The sequence below is a fragment of the Symphalangus syndactylus genome, chromosome 14 (assembly GCF_028878055.3).
Source record: "Symphalangus syndactylus isolate Jambi chromosome 14, NHGRI_mSymSyn1-v2.1_pri, whole genome shotgun sequence".
Lineage (NCBI taxonomy): Eukaryota > Metazoa > Chordata > Mammalia > Primates > Hylobatidae > Symphalangus > Symphalangus syndactylus.
Window position 1 is genome coordinate 76,252,248 of NC_072436.2, and position 16,536 is coordinate 76,268,783.

The 16,536-nt window shown below is 45.6% G+C and overlaps 1 long non-coding RNA gene across 1 annotated transcript; it reads left to right on the plus strand.

Annotated features, from left to right (window-relative positions):
* Nucleotides 1–923: 923 nt before the first annotated feature.
* Nucleotides 924–7,182, plus strand: LOC134732487 (uncharacterized). Its single transcript, XR_010115709.1, has 3 exons — nucleotides 924–1,096; nucleotides 4,273–4,575; nucleotides 4,725–7,182. It is a non-coding gene; the product is annotated as an uncharacterized lncRNA (long non-coding RNA).
* The last annotated feature ends 9,354 nt before the right edge of the window (nucleotides 7,183–16,536 follow it).

The following is a 16,536-nucleotide window of genomic DNA, read 5'->3' on the forward strand; positions in this document are numbered from 1 at the left end:
AAGATGGGAGGGGGAAAAATACCAGGCAGAGGAAACACTATGTCCTCTGTGTGGCAGAAAGGATCATGGTGGGCATATTAGTCAGGACCCAGCCAGGAAAGCAAAACCCACTCTAGGTGATTTGATAGATGGAATTTCATACGGGGAGTCAGAGGAGTTGAAAGAGCTCCCAGGGGAACCCTGAGAGTAGCAACTCCAGGAAGTTGGGACTACTGTATTTGTCTGCTAGGGCTGCAGTAACAAAGTGCCACAGACTTGGTGGCTTCATGCAGAAAGTTATTGTCTCAGAGTTCTGAAGGTTGGAAGCCCAAAATCAAGGTGTCAGAAGGGGTAGTTCCTTTTGAGGCCTGTGAGGGAAGGATCTGTTCCAGGCCTCTTTCCTTGACTTGTAGATGACCATTTTCACCTATGTCTCTTCACATCGTCTTCCCTCTGTGTATGTCTATCTCTGTTCAAACTTCCCCTTTTTATAAGGACAACATTCATATTGGATTAGGGTCCACCCTAATGACCCCACTTTAATTCGGCTACTCTATAAAGACCACAACCCTAAATAAGGTCATACTCTAAAGTACTGGGGGTTAGAACTTCAACACATGAACTTGCAGGGGAGACACAATTCAACCCACAGCACCACCCTGGAAGCTGGAGAACAAGGAAAGAAACAGTTTCTGGAGCCTAAGACAAGATAAGCTGGAACAAAGAGGGCCTGCCAAGATGGGTAGCAGGGATCACACAGAGATGGCTGAGTAGTGGTAACTGCAGCCACAGAAGAGACTCCCGAGGAAGAGAAGCAGGAGGAGAAATACTCTGGCTTCTCCTTCCTTTCACCTCCAATATCTTTTGCCCTCCCTCACTCCCCATTGGCTGAACTTTACTGGAAGGCAGTTGGCTCTGAAGCCTGGAACAGCCGCCAGTGACAAAGAGCAGATCCGGGCACCAGGGGATGGGAAGGGTGGACATGACTCCGAGAGCAACAGTGCAACACCCATGCAATGAGTCTGCGAGGCCGAATGGAGGCCAGCTGGCTGCAGGGGAGAAAGCAAGAGAGTCTGGCACAAGGTGCACCTGGAGAAGGAAGTAGAGGCCAGGCCAGGTAGTAGTTTGGTCTGCATGCTAAGAGCCATAGAAATATCAAAAGGTTTTTAATAGAGCTGGGGGAGAGGGGGTGACGTGATCAGAGATGTGTTTTGAAAAGACCTATCTGGCTACGAAGTGGAGAGTGGGTTGAGGATAGTGGGGCAGATCAGTTAGACGGCTACGCCTAAGAGAAAGCCTGTTTTACAAAAAGAGGGACCTCCTGCTGCCCCTCTCTTTCCCTCGAGTTTTCATACCCTCCACCTGGACTAGACATGTGTATCTGCCAGTCAAAGCCACCCCTCCCCTGGTGCAGAGGCCCACTCCAAGCTTTCATTGCCCAGTGTCCTTTTTCTAGATCCTCTCCTGGTTCACTCCCTTTCTCTCTGGGCAGTCCTTCCCATGATGCAACACTGATTCTTCTTTTGTCACCCACCTACTGCAAGGGGGGCCCTTGTCACCCATCTCACCCACCACTCTGGCTTAATGGTGCTGACTGAGTCCATAGCTTTGGTGGCCACCCATACATTGCTGCTGCTTCTCAGATCTGTATTTCCAGACATGATTTCTCTCATGAGAAAAATCAGCCTGCCAGATATCTCCACTGGAATGTCCAAAGGAATTGGAATCATGAGCTCAGCATGTCTAAAACTGAACACATTATCTTCCCCTCGCATGCGGACCCCTGTAAACCTGTCCTTCATCCTGCGTTCCCTATCCTCCTTATGTCCCACCCCTGCTCCTGTTTGAATATTTCACCAGAAACAGGAGTGGGGGTGGGACGTAAGGAGGATGGGGGAAAGGACATCATCCTAAACTCTTCCCTCTTACTCCTCCACATCCTATTGCTTTCCAAGTCCTGTTGACTCTGTCCTAGATATCTGTCAAAATCCACTTTTCCTGCTACTTCTCTAGCCCAGGTCCTCATTTTTATGTGGGTTCATGCAGTGGTCTCCTAGCTGGCTTCCTGCCTCAAGCCTTTCCCTGGCCAGTCCACTTTTCCTACAATCAAAGTGACATCTACCAGTGTAAATAGATCATGTCTTTTCTCTGCTTAAAATCCCTTCAGTGATTTCTTATCGTCCTCAAGTCAAGTCTGATTACTATCTCTGCACAGTGCCCAGCCCACAATAAATGCTTGATGATTAAATGAATAAATGACAAACCAATACAGAAAAATTGCTAAGTGTGGAAATGAAGAAAAGATGCCATTTTTTTTTTCCCCTGGAAGTCTTTCCGACTGTCCAAGACTCAATCTGGATCTATCCTTGGGTGTTTGTGTTGTACTTCTCACACTGTACTAAACCCATCTACTTACCTGTCTGTTTCCTACTGGGATGTTCCTTGGTTGCTACTATATCTCCTAGCACAGTGCCTGGAAGAAAGTAAATGATCAAAAAATATTTGATGAATGAATGAACGATAAGGAGAGCTCTAGGCTGGGGCTGACTATGAAATGCTTACTAGGAGCAGGGTGTGTCTGTCCTGGTTCCAAAGCACTGGGGGAACCAGGATGGGTAGAGAGGCTGAAGGCAAGCCCTTTAGGGGAAGGACAGCGGTGATGAAGGCTGAAAGATCAACAGCAATACATTTTTCTCAGGAGACTTCTTTGGGGCAGTGTTTTCTAAGCTCGGTTCTATGGACCACTGGTCTTGTGAGATGCTCTATCTAGGGTTCTATGTCAAATCAGCATGTAGAAACATGCAGCCCATACCCCTTGTGTACATCAGCATCTCAAAGAGTCTGAGAAGTCCTGCAGTTGAAAAATCAACACTTCAACCCTTCTAACTCAGTACTTCCTGAACTTATTCCATAAGTTTGAATATACAAAAATAAAGTTTTTTGCTTAATACTCAGCAACACCCCCTTCCACAAGATATACTGGAAAAAATAGTATTTGGTGGTCATGAGTATTTTAGGAAAAGGGCAGGAGAAGCTTGAATTTCCCCCAGCGTGCCTCGGGTGAGCACTGTGGTTATAGCCACTTGATGAGAACAGTCAGAGGAAGGCTGCTCTGGGCCATCAAGTGCAGACTATACGGGGCAGGCGAAGGCTGGGAACAGAGACACCCCTGAAGGGGTTGTAGATTCAGGGGGAAAGGTGATGGATGGCCTGGACAAAGATTGTGGTGGAAACAAAAGCAACGGGCACACCATTTTCCCTTCTTGGAAGAACCTCTGAAAGGAGAAGCCCTATTCACCCCAGCTGCCTGGCTTAGGCCGCACCCCTAGAAATGCAGCTACAACCAGAGCAAACTATCAACAGCATCTTCTCAGCACCCATGTGATCCCAAGTAGGCATCCGAGGACATGCAAAAGAGAAGCATGTATTCTTTTGTGGTTGAAGTCTGTTTTCTCTCTTGGAGCAGGTATGCTCCTGATGGTGCTACAAGCAGCAGGGGGTGAGGCTGCAAGCTGGGCTAAAAACAGCCCCACCCCCTCTAGCCACAATCAGCTGTGGGATAAAAGCCCCTAAAGACCAAGACTGTACTCATGTCTGACTCATCTCTGCTTCCAGCTCTCAGCTAAACCTGCCCAGAGGAGAGCACGGCAGACAGGAGGGCGCTTGCTCAGAAGCCTCTAGGTTAGAGGTAAACAGGAGTAAGGTTAATAAAGAAATTCATAATGAGAGTATAGCAACTGCATCCCCACCCCACCACCAGACGATGACCTGGTCTGAGAGAGGAAACATGCAAGTGGGTCACATAACTCCATGTAGAGCAGGTAGCGCACCATGCCTGCATTTAAGGACTCAGCAGGCGTTACTTATTACTATTATTTTCTCCTATGCAAGTAACTGAAAAAAATTTACCTCATTTAAGATCTTTAGCAAATATTTTTGGTGTTAACTCTTTCAGGGACACTTCTTTTTTAAAAAATTATTTTTTATATAAATGGGACAGGGTCTAGCTATGTTGCCTAGGCTGGTCTCGAACTCCTGGGCTCAAGTGGTCCTCCACCCTCAGCCTCCCAAAGTGCTGGGATTATAGGCACGAGCCACTGCATCTGGCCTGAGGGACACTGCTAATGCAGTACCTGGTGATTTTCTGGCCCCTAAGCCCATGGGCTTAGGAAAAAATTCAGTCAGTGCCAAAGAGGACCTCAAACCCCACCATTGTTTCACAGACAGTGTTCAGTATGGCCTGTACCTCAGGGTAATCACTTCATTTTGCTCTTTTCTTTCCAATGCTCTCAGGGTGGAGGGAACTGGGAGGACCTGTCTGACCACTAACAACCCACCCAAGGAGGCCCTGCTGCTCCCAGAGGATGCTCCTACCGGAGTTCTCCTAGTTTCTTGCAAGGAGCCCTGGAAAAACAATCCCACCCTGGGTCTACCATAGTCTCTGGGACTTTTAAACCAATGCCCAGCTAGAAAAAAAAAACCTCAGGCAGTTTGAGGATAGAAGAGGAAATAATATTAAGAGCCTGCCGTATGTTGAATGTTTACTATGTCTCAGTAGAATATAAATGCTTTAGGTTCTTACAGAAGCCCTCCAAGGTGGGTACTCTTATTATCCCCTTTTTACTAATGAAGAAACTGAGACTTAAGGAGCTTAAATACCTGGTAAGTAGATAGAGTAGGGATCTGACCTAAGCTGTCCGACTCCAGGGCTCATACTCTCAACACTGTTTATCCTGCTTTCCCAGGAAACTACAGAGGCCCTTTGGTACTCCCCAGCTCTCCTTGTTTTCCTGTTTCTAAGCATCTGAGTGCATCCTGATAGCTGTGGACAGCAGAGAGTTGGAACAGGAGATTGAAGACGTCTCATCTACTCCCATGCTTGGCACATAGTAGGCACTCAACACATGCTAGACTCTCCCCACCTCCTGTTGCTTCTTGGCACCAGGCTTCACTCTGGACAAGAGTTAACATCTCATCCTTTACCCATGTCTTCTTTGACTGAACATCTGGCTATTAGTGGGAGATGGGTCAAAGAAGTATTCACTCATCCTTTCATCCAGCAATACTGACAGAGCACCTGCCCTGTGCCAGGCTCAGCCAGAGGCTGGAGATAAAGACATGAATGAGACCCCTGGTGAGGGGTGAGAGACAAAGCAAAGGGCTCATTTCCACAGAGGATGATGGGGATTCACACCTGGGTTGGGCAAGGCACACAATGGAGCAGGGTGACATGGTTGGCTTTGAGTCCCCACCCAAATCTCATCTTGAATTGTAGTTCCCATAATCCCCATGTGTCATAGGAGGGACCTGGTGGGAGGTAATTGAATCATGGAAATGGTTTCCACCATGCTGTTCTTGCGATAGTGAGTGTGTTCTCATGAGATCTGATGGTTTTATAAGGTGTTTTTCCCCTCTTCACATTGTATTTCTCTCTCCTGCCACCATGGGAAGAAGGCCATGTTTGCTTTCCCTTCTGCCATGACTGTAAGTTTCCTGAGGCCTCCCTAGCCATGTGAAACTGTAAGTCAATAAATCTCTTTTTTAAATGAATTACCCATTCTTGGGTATGTTCTTATAGCAGCATGAGAACAAACTAATACACAGGGTGACATGAGAAGGCTTCCTGGGAGACAATGCCTGAGGTGATCTCTGATGAGAAAGTAAGAGGAGGACATTCCAGGTACAGGGAACAACATGTGCAAGCACACAAGGCTGAAGTAAACAAACAGGAAGCTGTGAAAAAGGACAGTGATGAATGACTAGCCCAACAGGGTAATTTTGACCCCCGGGGGACATTTGGCAACAACTGGAGACTTTTTGTTTGCTTTTCACAATTGTGTGTGTGTGCATGTATGCATGTGTGTGTGCGAGTGTCTGCTACTGGCATCTAATAGGTAGAGGTTAGGGATGCTGCTAAATATCCTACGGTGCACAAGATAGCCCCCCACAACAAAGAATTATATCTGGCCCAAGATGTTGAGAAACCCTGGACTAGAACAACAAACATAAAAACATATTATAGTACTTTGACAATTAAAACTTCATAGTACTAGCACATGAATAGATAGAGAGACCAATGGAACAGTTTAAGAATATAAATATATACAGGAATTTAGCATATGATAAAGGGAGCATTCCAAATCCAGTGAGAATTCAGTAAGTGTTGTTGAGACTCCTGGGTAGCCATCTTGAAAAACATTAAGCTGGAGCTATACCTCACACCATATATCAGAATAAATTCCACATGGATTAAACATTTAAAGGTAAACAATAAAACCACACAAGTACCAAGAGAAAATGTGGGAGAAATCTTTTATAATCTTAGAGTGGGAAAGTCTTTCCTAATCCTGACTCACAAACCAGGAACTATAAAATAGGAAATTGATTAAGTCCACTAATAAAAGTTGAAAAAAACTTTTTAAGCTCTTGCGTGTGAAACAAACAAAAATCAAACCTGTATATAAGCAAAGTCGAAAACAAATGCAAATCTGTAAAGGACACACACAACTCAGCAGACAAAGGGCTAATTTCTTTAAATTATAAAGATGCATAAACCTCTAAAGAAAAGACCAATAAAAATATGAGCAAAGCATGTGAAAAAGTGGCTTATAGAACAACAATGAAAATAAATACAAATCGCTGTTAAACATATGAAAAGATGTTCAACCTCTGCATGATAAGAAAAATGCAAATTAAAAGTACTGACATGCCTTGTTTTTCTTTTTTCATCTCTCACATTTGAAAAAACCCAAATTTGAAAACGCGCAGACATTTCCATATATTGTTGGTGGGTATGTCAACCAGTACAGCCCCTAGGAGGGCGATTTAGCAATATTTACCAAAATAGCAAATGCATATATCATCTAACCCAGCAATCTCACTTCTTAGAGCTTACTCCACAGATACATATATTTGCATGCATATGAAGTGCCATATATACAAGATTATAAATTGCAGCAAACGATCAGAAACAATTTAAATGCTCATTAATAAGGAACTGGTTAAATAAATTAGAGGTTGGCAAACTACCATCAGGGCCCAAATCTGGCCTTCTTCCTGTTACTGGAGGACTTTCAAGGGAAAAATAGTTTTAACATGTTTAAATGGTTGGAAAAAATCAAAAGAGAATTATATTTTGTGACACATGAACACTATATAAAATTCTAAAATCAGAGTCCATAAATAAAGTTTTATCGGAACACAGCCATGCTCCTTTGTTTACACATGGTCTCCGACTTCTTTTGCACCTTAACAGAGAACTGACCAGTTTCCCAAGAGACTTGCTGTCCCACAAATCCTAAAATATTTACTATTTGGCCCTTTATAGAAAATTTTGCTGGATTGGACTATATCTGTGCAGTTGAATACACAGCTACAAAAAACAATTTAAAAAACTCTGTATGTATTGCTACAGAAAGGTTTCCAGGCTATATTACTAAATTTTAAACAAGCAGACAAGAAAAGTGTAAATTGCATGTTATCATTTGGATTAAAGTGTGGGATATATTTGTATTTTATTATAATATGCATAAAACTTATCTGGAAGGAAATACAAGAAATTAGTAAACAGTGACTATCTCTAGGGGAATGAGATTGGTGAACATGAAACAGAGGAAGAACAAAAATGTGTGTGTATGAAGTATATTAATAATTATTTTTAAAACTATACAGTGGGTAGGATTTACATACAATGAAATATTATTTAGCCTTAAAAGAGAAGGAAATTCTGACATGAGTGAATCTTGAGGATATCATGCTTAGTAATGTCAATCACAAAAGGACAAATATTTTATGATTCCACTTACATGAGGCACCTAGAGTAGTGAAATAATAAAGACAGAAAGTAGAATGGTAGTTGTCAGGGGTTGGGGAGAAAAAGGAATGGAAAGTTAGCCGGTACAGAGCTTCAGTCAGGGAAAAAGTTCTGGAGATGGATGGTAGCGATAGTTGTACAACAATGTGAATGTACTTAATGCCACAGAACTGTATACTTAAAAATGGTTAAAATGGCCAATTTTATGTTATTTATATTTTATCACAATATTAAAAATATCTAGGCCAGGAAAAAAATAAAAATACGCAGTCGTAAATAAGAGCACAGATTCATGTCGCTAAAAAGTTGTTGGGCCTGGCTTTGGGGGTGATGAGGCTGGAGGTGTCTGCATGGCTTGATCAGAAAGCACCTGTATTCTGGCCTAAGGAGTTTGCATTTTGCATGTCCTAAAGACAATAAGGAGCAACAGGATCCATTTTGTTAAAAAACAAAATTCTGGAAACAAGAAAAGAATGGACAGAAGACACTTGGGTTGGTAGGGAAAGAAGAGGGAGATCTAAACTCTGACTTTTTTTTATCTTCCCCAAATTCCTACCTAAGCGGCCTGGAGAGTCATGCCCTACAAACCATAAAGTCTCATCAGAGGGTTTTTTGTTTGTTTGTTTTTGTTTTTTTGAGACACAGTCTCACTCTGTTGCCCAGGCTGGAGTGCAGTGGTGTAATCTCGGCTCACCGCAACCTCCACCTCCCAGGTTCCAGCGATTCTGTCCCTCAGCCTCCCAAGTAACTGGGATTACAGGTGTGTGCCACCACACCTGGCTAATTTTTGTATTTTTAGTAGAGACAGGGTTTCACCATGTTGGCCAGGCTGGTCTGGAACCCCTGACCTCAAGTGATCCACCTGCCTCAGCCTCCCAAAGTGCTGAGATTACAGGCGTGAGCCACCATGCACTGGGTTTTTATTTAACCCCCCCTATATAAGGTGGTCTGCTTTCCAACCTGGCTCTGGCATAACATCACATAACAAATAAGGAAGGAAATAGAAATATTTAAACCCCAAATATATTTTCTTGCCATATCTTGAAATTGCCTGGCAAGGTTGTCTCTTGTGGGAAAAATCTATGGAGAATCTATAGAGATTCTATGGAGAATCCCCTTCCCCTCCCCCGCTTTTTCCTCTTTCTTTCCAAACCCAGGAGATACTCAACTAAGAGCCAGGTACCCTTTTAAGTGGGATAAGAAACATTTTACAACCTGCTCTCTCTGAAGTCTGCTGAGAGCTTCTTCTGAACAATAAAACTTGGTCACCACAATCTTTTATCTTAACCTAAAGATTTCCTTTCTATTGGTCCCAGGTCTTTAGATAAATTCAACCAATTGTCAACCAGAAAACTTTAAAATCTACCTATAAGCTGGAAGCCCCCACCTCTCTCCAAACTTCAAGTTGTCCTGCCTTTCTGGAGCAAACCAATGTATTTCTTAACTGTATTTGATTGAAGTCTCATGTCTCCCTAAAATGTATAAAACCAAGCTGTGCCCTGACCACCTTGGGCACACGTTCTCAGGCCCTCCTGAGGGCTGTGTCACAAGCCATGGTCACTCATGTTTGGCTCAGAATAAATCTTTGCAAATATTTTACAGAGTTTGGCTCTTTTTGTCAACAATGAGTATCAGAGGGTACCTCTTGGAAGAGAACCTGGGTGCTGGGGAACAGGAGTGGGAAGGAGACCTATTTTTTACTATAAATCCTTTTGTTGGATTTCTACATGTACGTTCATTTCCTATAAAAAATAATTGTGTTTATTTTTAAAAGAAAAGCTCTTCAAGCAAATATGAGGGAAGAGAAGTACTTTCCCAAAGTGTGGTGGAAGGGAAGGGGGAAGAGTTTGTGATGGGATGGGGGTGATGGGCCTGAACTTCATCCAAGCCTCTGAGGACCCAAGGAGCAGAACCTTGTGGGGATGAGCTAGAAGGTGAAGCCCACCGGTTCCTAGGTGACTTCTCTCTGACTTCATGGGCCATGGAACAGGCTGTCTCTGTGGTAATCTCAACAATGCTCAAGGCAGTCAGTGCCTGGCAACTTTGGACTTAAGAGTATCCGATAGGTGCAAAACATCAGCCAGGCACTTGGTGCCCAAAGGCTTTGATTACACCCCAGCTGGACATCTAGAGCCTGGACATCAGCTTGGGGAAAACCACTTCTTATGCAGAAAGTAAAGCCCAGCAAAGGCCACCAGGTATTCTTAACAGGAATACACCTAACAGGGCCTTTCCTCCCCCTCTTCCCAGCCCCGCCAACTCCTTCCCTTCTCTTTGCCCTACAGGGAACCTCTGCACAGCCAAGCTAGGATATAGGGTTTCTGGACTCTTGCTAGGACTTCTTTGAGTCATCCATTTTCTTTTTACTTATATATACTGTGCTTGCCTCAACTATATTGCACCATACAGTCTCAGGTCTCTGGGAAAGAGAGGATCTCACAACAGAAACATTTTTCCAGAAAAACCCTGAGAGGGGGGTGGCCTCTTTGAGGGCTTAAATGTCTTTGCGACGTCACAGAGGCATGCCAATTTCTGTCTTAGTCCATTTGGACTGCTCTAACAAAAATAGCACAGACTGGGTGGCCTAAACAGCAGGCACTCCTTTCTCACGGTTCTGGAGGCTGGAAGTCGAAGATCAAAGTGCCAGCATCAGGCCTTTGGAGGGCCTGCCTCCTGGTTCATAGATGGCCATCGTCTCCCTATGTCTTCACACGGTGGAAGTGGTGAGGAAGCCTTCCCCACACACCTGCCCTTCACTCTGTGGAGCCGTTTCCTACTGCAGTAAACTCTCATGTGGCCAAGAAGGTAAAAGTCTGCTCAGGGCATTCACCTCCTTTCAGTGGTTCTCTACATTTAGCCCAGATAGACTCAGCCAACAGGAAACCCATTAACCAAAAGCTGTGTCTTTAAGCATGTGTTCTGTTTGGCTTCTTACACATCAAAGGGAACATAACAGTGAAAATTATAATAAGCAACAATGGTCATCATCATTTCCAAGAGACAACATCAGTGCCAGCGGTTCCAATGAGACCCTGGGGTGTCAGTCACTGTATCTGCAAACAGAAAATGCAACTCACCTGCCTCTCCAGGCATAAAGAGTGCTCATAACGCTTAGAAAACTGTAAATAGCTTATAACTGCCAGTTGCTGCTATTGTTCATAAGTGCTTTGGGGTCACAGCAATAGGGAGCTCTCGAAATAATGTGAAGGTGTACTCTCGGCAATGAAATTAAACAGGCATTTCAGGGCAACCTCAGCTCAGATCCCTGGAGGAAAAAAGAACCTACAGCTTACCTCCAGAGGGGCACTGAGGATCATGTTTCACCCTGAGAGGGGGCCGGCCCTGGAAGGAAATGACCTGAGGTCGGGTGGGCCTCCATTCTGCCCGGGAGGGCAGGGAAGATGCTTGGCTGCTCTCACAAAGGAGCTTCTAGGATCTGCCTCTTTTTTCTCCTCACCTCCTCCTAAGGGAAAAAGTTGTTTTCCTTCCTGCGCCTCAGGGCAGAGCAGAAGTTGAAATGGACTGCTTGTTCCTAATATTATTTACAGTTCAGCAAAGGACTTGGGGTCTCCAGCCTCAGGTCTAGAAACTCCTTCTACAGCCACACCCTGAAAAGGACTAGGTTAGCAGCAAAGCTGTGGCTCCTGAGATAGTATGCGATCTTCTGGTGGCGCTTTAAGCTTGTGGTATAAACGGAGGTGGTCTCAGGTCTCTGGGAAAGAGAGGATCTCCCAACAGGAACATTTTTCCAGAAAAGGGTGCAGCTTTGGAGTTGCCTTAATAACATGGGATCTAGCGCCACCTAGTGCCTGCTGCGGAGCTTGACATGGGTCTTGCTCTGATGAGGTGGTTTTATTTTTTTGGAAATTGGCTTTAACCAAGAGAGAGACTGAAATGGAGAAACACATTTTCTGCACACAGAGCTGTCCTCATGCCCACGATGAGGGACTGAGAGTTTGGTGGGAAAAGGTGAAAAGCTACAATCTTAATGTGTCACGGACGGGGGTGTTGGGTGAGGGGATGGGGGAGTCTTTCTCTTGAAAGGAAGCTGGGGTGACTCACAAGTAATATTTAGAGTCTTAGTCCCAGAAGATTGGCTTGGATTTGTCTGCATGAATATTTTTGCTCACACTAGAAAAAAAATACTGGTGCTATTTTATGACTTCTATGCTTTTCAAACTAGTTTCTCAGAGCTCTCCCAGAGCCAGCATAGGGGCTGCTTACAAAAAGTCCTTGGAAGTCGCTTCATTGTGGAATCTACTCCTGCTCCTTGCTACTGTCTACAGGACAAGCAGCCCTCCTTTTTTGTCCTGCCACTGTCTGGCTGCCCCCTAACCCTCTACTAATTAAAGCCACCATTTGCTATTTGTTTAACGTGATTCATTTAAACCTCAGAACAGCCAAGGCAGTGGATATTGGTCATCTCAACTGATCTTTAGGGAGGTTACAGGACTTACTCAAGATCTTTCAACTCATAAGCAGAAGTGGGATTTGAACCCAGAGTTATTGAGCTCCAAAAAATTTGTTCACTTCACTACAGTACTCCATCTGCACTGCTAGGGGTAGTGGCTATTGCAGAGGATGCTACAATGTCCAGGAGGTTCTTGAGGAGAGAAAAAACCTCTTAACTAGAGGACTTCCAGCTTGGAGGACACTTCCTGCTCTGGGCCAGTCCCTGTGACTCCAAGGCCTGGCTGGATGCTTGGTGTAAACACCTCCCTCCTCACAGCATCTGCCCTCCCTCAACACAGACACTTCCTCAGCCTACACTTCTCCACCCTTGGAAACCACCCCAGAGGAATAATGAAAGCAAAGAGCAGGGAGTTGGCAACTGTGCAGAATGCCAGGAGAATCGTGGATTTGTCTGACTCCTGGGCTTTGGCCTCATCTGGTGGAAAACTGTGAAAATTCCCTAGTGGCTCCTCCCTTCCCTTCCCTCCAGGCCCCTCCACCATTCTCCACCAAATAGACACACCTCCAGAAGAAGGTTAAGTAAGGCCACTCTCTGGATGCCTCTGAAACAAAATGGTTTGCTTAAATGTACAGATTCAGAAATAAAGTTTAAATGGGGCAGCAGGCTGCAGTGGGACCCACACCCTGACCTCCATAAATGGATTAATGTTCAGGCTGCTGGAAGACCATGGAGGTGGTTTGGGGGTATCCGAGAAGCACAGAATTAAGAGACTGGGACTTAAGTCCCGACTCTGTCACTCCTCAGCTCAGTAATTTTGGGCAAAGTCACTTAACCACTGTGAGCATCAGTTTCTTCACTCAGAGAATGAGGAGAATGATTCTCTTTCCTGTAAGCTAGCAGACGAACAAGCGCTCGGTTAAGCCCTGTAAGGGTGTGAGATACCATACAATGAAGGAACTATGGGCATGCAGCATTTAGCTGAGAGCACCTTTACTCACTTCGTCCTTTCCCTACCTCTCCCTCTTCCCCAAAAGGAGTCTGTCTCCTTCTATAAAAGGGGTCTTAATACAGACTCACACACACGCACACAGAGTCTTCAGTTCTTGTGGGCTTTTCATTTTTTTTTCAGAGTTAAATCATCTTGGAAAACAGCTTTTCCAATAAAGACCCAGTGGCCAGGACTGCTGGATGCACTTTCTTTAAAGGTGGTGGGAAACGCAGAAGCAGGAAGGTCCAGGACGGCATCCATCCTGTGCAAGGGGAAGGTCCTAAAAGGCTATTTCCTCTGCTACCAACCAAGAAAGATGGACGTTTGTAGCTGGGCATGGAGGCTAATCATCTGTAATAGTCTGGCAGTGCTAATGCATTCAGGGGAGAGCAATTAGTGCCTGATGGGGAACATCAGGAGGACGGAGCTTGAGTCTGGCAGCCTCCGGCAAAACCAGTTTGAAAACCTCAGGCTCCATTTCTAGTTTAGGGTGTCTCCACCTGGCTTGGCAAACTCTGTGCCTCTCCAAGAGGGAAGAAATAGCTTCCTAAGTGAGGCTTGGGAGGAACAAAGGCCTCATTAGGATCAATCACTTATTCCAAGTACACATTCCCAAGAATCTCCATTGATGATCTCAGATACAAATGAAGTAGTAATTAAGGATGTAATGCAAATGATCTTCAGCTTAGTAACTCTCTGTAATTGAAATTTACTAAATTAAGTCTGAGGTTTTTGAAACTAGGCCTTTAAAAAAAAATTCCCCGATTATAATTACCCCCTCTCCTCCCTCCCACCCACCCTTCAGTAATGTAATTAGTTTAAAATAAGATCCGTGGTAGGGCTGATGATGCGCTGCCTACTGAAATGCTGGCCTCCTATCAGCAATCCCCAGGGAGTGAAGAGAACAGGGGTTCGCATCAGTCAGAAAGGCCACTGTCGTGTTGCCAAATATAGGACAAGGAAACTGGACACAGAGCTTGTGATACCGACTGTGCTGGGCGGGAGAGATTTCTCAGTTCTGCCTTCTGTTTCTTTCCCCTCTGCCCACAGATCTGGGATAAGCTATGGACCATTCAGAGAAAGAAGAGAATAGACTGGAGTAGGAGAGGAATTGGAATGTTTAGGGGGTGCTGAGAAGGCCCCTGACAGGAGAGACAGAGGGTTTGGGCAGATCAGAAATCTGGCAGTTTTCTCAGAGGCCAGAGTGCTAAATCTCCATCAGTAATAGCCCTGAGACTCCTCCAAATCCTGTCCTCTGCCACCTGATAGGACCATCCCTGGCCTTAGCTCATTTCTCCTGATCTGCCCCAGCAGAGGGCAATGCCCGCTAAGCTCAGCCTGCCCAGAGCCCAAGAGGAGCCGTGTGGCCAGAGAAGGGGCCCCAGCAGGCGCTCCAGCCTCCCCGTTCTTTTCCCCAGTTTGGTTTTTGTCCCAAAGTGGGACAAAGAAAGAGGATTGAACATTGTCCTGGGTATGTTTGATCTTCTAGAAGAGCATATTGGCCTATTTCATTTAATTCAGATGAAAAGACCAGCTTGTCTTTGAGATCACACTCTAATTTCGTCAGAGCTGTCATGTGAGAACAGAAGAGAAGCTACCCACAGCCGTCCTCCTTCCCTTCCCCACTCCTCCCCTCGCTCACCCCCACCCTCCCGGCCCACGGCTTCCTGAAACTGTTAGATCAACACAGAAACACCTGAAGCCCATTGACCCTCACAAGGCAAAAGCCAAAGGCTGCCAGGGCCTTCTTAAGATGCCGCATGAGAACAGCAGCTCCCTGGCAGGCAGCACAGACCTGAAAGAAAACACGTTCTCCCACTGGCCCCCGGCCCTTCAAAACTGCGTGTGCGCACGCGCCTGCTTTCTGTCATCCGTTCACATCACCACTGTTAGAAACTTCCATAAATGCTCAACTGAAGCGCTTCTGTCAGAGACAAGCAGCAGAGTTGTTTCTGGGGAGCACAGCAGGTGTATGTTCCATTCGCAAATCAGATGGAAAAGACAGACGATAGCAATCTTGTCTCTAGATAAGCCCTTGCTTAAAAGTTGCCCTGAGCTAATGTGGGCATGTTGACTGTTGGATCTTGGTGCCCAGTGTGGGGCCTGGCACATGGTAGGTGCTTGGTAAATATTAGCTGAGTGGATAAATGAATGACTCACCCTTCTTCAAAAACTTTCAGGAGCTTCTCAATGGTATGGAAAAATGACATGATTCTAAAATCTGGTATTGGGGATCCTGCAATCAGATGCCTGCCTGCGTTGCCTGCCTGGTCCCATGTTGCCAAGCTGGAGTGCAGTGGCCCAATCTTGGCTCACTGCAACCTCTGCCTCTCGGGTTCAAGCAATTCCCCTGCCTCGGCCTCCTGAGTAGCTGGGACTACAGGCACATGCCACCACACTTGGTCAATTTTTTGTATTTTAGTAGAGATGGGGTTTCACCATGTTAGCCAGGATGGTCTTGATCTCCTGACCTTGTGATCTGCCCGCCTTGGCTTCCCAAAGAGCTGGGATTACAGGCATGAGCCACCATGCCTGGCCGAGACTCTGCCTTTGTAACAAGTTCCCAGATGATGCTGATGGTGCTGGCCCAGGACCACATCTTGCCCATATCACTCATCCCCCTCACCCTGTATCCCACCAGCTGGTCAAGGTCCTGCTCAGATGCTACCTGTTTTGTCAACAAAACTGGGCACACTAGCAAAAAATGCACTCCCACCCCCGACTCACCTCACTGCTACACCCCTCTGTGCCTGTCAAGACACTTTGTATCTGAGCTATTTGGCTGTGTCTCCCTGACCTCAGGGGCCTAAAGTTCTCGTGCCTTTCCCCATACCTCATAGAATCTCATTTAGTGCAGCCAGGGACACACTGCCAGCTGGGGCAGATTCCTTTCCATTCACTGGGACCTTAAAGAACTTCAGACTCCTTGATGCAGCACTCAGCCCTCGGGGTCCAAAGATGCATGACGCCCAGAGACTGCCCTTGAGATGAACATCTATTTCCCGGGTTATATTCACTGCTCACTGAGCCTACTCTGCTGTCCTTCCAGCTGCTGGCCTGGGGCATGACTGACCTGAGCAGACCACGGGATGTCCTCCCTGATCTAAATAAGTGGGAGGTTCCTCTCATTAATACACAGCTCCAAGTTCTCGGCTTGCCTTGCTGTCTTTGAGACTCAGAAGGGAGGTGTTACTTTCGGTGGTAAGCCACAATATGTAACTCACAGAGGGCATGTAAGAGGCAGGTGAAAGATGTTTTGCAGCCTGTTTAAATGTCAGTGACTAAGACCCAGGGGTGCTCTGAGAGCATTCTCACTTCTCAGTTGTGAGCACCTAAAAGGTT